Below are 2903 nucleotides of genomic sequence, written 5' to 3' on the forward strand. Positions count from 1 at the left end.
TGATTATAATTGTTTTTATCCAAAATTTTAGTCTACTTAGTGTTTATTTGTTTAATAGCTTTTAATAATATACTTTTTTATTTATGAGATTTCCTATTATTGTTAAAAAAAAAAAATTAAAAAAAACAAAAAAAAATATATATAATAATAATAAAATATTATTCTACAAAAGAAAGGAAAATACCATCCTTCCATACTCTTCCTTTCAGAGCGATGGAAACAAGTAAGCTGGGAGGAGGTGGCTTCCATATCTTTAGGAAAAAAATCTTCTTTCTTCATACAAAAAAATTGGATAGGGATTAGGACACCTTGTGATAGGTCGACCTTTGATTGGTCAACGGAGTGTGTCATAGAGAGTTGTTCATCTCCTATTTCACCAAGGAGTGTGTTCAGCGGAGGGTGAACGGAGAAGAGACACAGAGGTCTATAAGCAGGAGGTGGACGACCTAGGAAGCTAGGTTTTTATTAGGACTCTGATAGGAGTTAGTAGGATTAGAGAAACTATAAAAGGGGTTGCAGAGAAGTGGGAAAGCATCAAAAATCGAAAAAGGGGTAGAGAAATTGAGAGTTAGAGAACGTGATTGTGAAGGAAGGATTCAGAGATTTGAAGGGTAAACTTCTTGTTCCTTGATTATTTAGATTTTTCGAATTTAATTTCCTTAGTTGAATTGAAACTGCCATGAGATATATTTGGAATTCTTAGTTTTAATTAGGGTTTTCTACTGTACAATGAACTAATCTGAACTTGAATTAGAGTTGGGTAATTCGGATTGGGTGTGTAGATCAAATTTCTTGATCAAGGGTTTGGTTCAAAAAGTCAATTTCTTGTTAATGTTGAGTCATGTTATATTTGGGTGTTGTATACATGATTTCTGGATTACTTGGAAATATTTTGGGTTTTATGAATTGGAAGTGTACTGTTATGTAAGTTGTAGAAAATTTCAGAGAAAACTCAAGTTTCTAGTGGTCTTATTTTGCTCTTAATTCATAGGTCTTTATGTGCTCCTTTGGAGAAAACTTTTATTGTGTTGAAAATATATATGTCCATGATTGTAACCCAATTGTTTTCACTCAGTTCCGTTGAGTTTTGGTTGATCAAAACCTTATTTAAATTTGGGTCGCGAGCTGCCAAACAGCAGCAGAAAACTGGATTTCCAGTTTCAAGACTCCATTTTTCTTTTAGCATAACTTCCAATTTAGAGCTCCGTTTTCTACAAACTTTATATGCTTTTAAAGTAAATAACACGAACTTCAAAACCCATGTAATATTACACGATTTGGTTTAGTTTTGAATGTTCAAAAATGAGTCTAAACTTGGTTCAATAGTGCTGTTTTTCTGCAGATTTTGTGAAGATGCAAAGTTCTGTTTTTAGCACACCTAATTTCTTTTCCAGATTCCTTTCTAGTTCTCTTTACTTGATTTGAGTGACATTATCTGAGTTATAAGATTCCAGAATTTATGTACTTTTGTTAGATAATATCAATTTTGTGGTTGAACAATTAGTTTGGTTTCTAATATGTGTTACTTGTGTTTATGTTTTTGGTTGTATTTTTGCGTTCCGATTAGGTTCTTCAGAGAAGCAAAATTAATCGAATTCAAGGTAGGGGGTTCTGGGAAACCTTCTATATATATATGAATTTAATTATTTCTTACTTAAGTACATATACAAGTTTGATATGCATGTTTCTATTGGGTAATTGAGTATAATGAATGTTCGAAATGAAATTTGGGTCCATGATGTGGGAGTAAAGTGGGATTGTCGGAAAGAATTTCGGGAATCTAAGGTGGTGACTATTAGTTTTGTGTAGTTGAGCCAAACTCTTAGTAGGTACCAGGTCTCAGGCGAGCCCACAGTGCACAGATTCTTTAAGGGTAATTCGGGACTGGAGACGAAGAGTTTAGGCAAGATGACTAACAAAAGGGGGAGTTCGGGGATGTTTAGGGATGGGGGTTAGTTCATATATTTAAACACTCGGGATCAAGTGGTATAAGTACGGAATGGGACGTACAAGGTCTGGGTGTTTAGTTATGTGGATTAACGGGTATAGTTAAGGCATTTGCATTGCATACTTATGCACCATTCTGATTTTGGTTTTAGTTCTGTTGTCTTAATTATACTTTATTATTTTAGTAATGAAGGTATATGTCCCTACTGAGCTTTTTAAGCTCACCCTAATGAAATTTTGCAGGTACAGAACCAGAAACCTAAAAGTCTGCTTGCTGTCTTTTGTGTAATTATGTAGAAGAAATAAAAAGATGAGCTTGTTGGCTTTTGCTCTCTTGTTTGAATAAAGAACTACTTTTGTGTGAACTTTGAGTAGTTCATAAGTTGTAATTTTGGCTGAAACTTTCAATAATGAATATGTTATTCAGTTAATTTTATTTCCAAGTGAGTTATACATGCTTTTATTTCATGTCACATTCTTAATTATATTAGTTAAGCTTATAATTAAGGTGTGATTCACGTTCTAAACCAAGGGTTACGTTAATCCTTGGGTTGGGGCGTGACAATATCATAGAGTATTCTCCCTCAAACAGTTTGAAGGTTAGAGATCCCTTGTTGCGCATTCACTTGCCTCCATGGCTAAGTGGCTTAACCCCAACGATGCCGTGGACACCCTCATGATGGAGTGACTTTGACATAATCAAAGATCAAGGACTTAACCACAAGACAACTATGATGCCTCAGGTCAAATGACTACTTTGCATTATCTCAACCATGAGTTCTCATGTGACATGAGTATGAGAACTCTTCGTCGATCACGTTCAGTGAACTCATTCTCTACTGAGCACCTACGTACTTGTCTTGATGTCACACACACCAATGACTCGAGACTAGTCACTCTCCCTGAGAGAAGACATAGCACGTACCGATCTTGACGGACTGTCAATGCCCAATTGA

At 35.0% G+C, this 2903-nt stretch overlaps 1 long non-coding RNA gene across 1 annotated transcript; it reads left to right on the forward strand.

Annotated features, from left to right (window-relative positions):
- The first annotated feature begins 248 nt into the window (after positions 1-248).
- On the forward strand, positions 249-2383 carry LOC126631208 (uncharacterized). The gene is made up of 3 exons (XR_007626321.1): positions 249-611; positions 1568-1601; positions 2191-2383. It is a non-coding gene; the product is annotated as an uncharacterized LOC126631208 (long non-coding RNA).
- The last annotated feature ends 520 nt before the right edge of the window (positions 2384-2903 follow it).

Source organism: Malus sylvestris, chromosome 8 (genome assembly GCF_916048215.2).
Source record: "Malus sylvestris chromosome 8, drMalSylv7.2, whole genome shotgun sequence".
Taxonomy (NCBI): domain Eukaryota; kingdom Viridiplantae; phylum Streptophyta; class Magnoliopsida; order Rosales; family Rosaceae; genus Malus; species Malus sylvestris.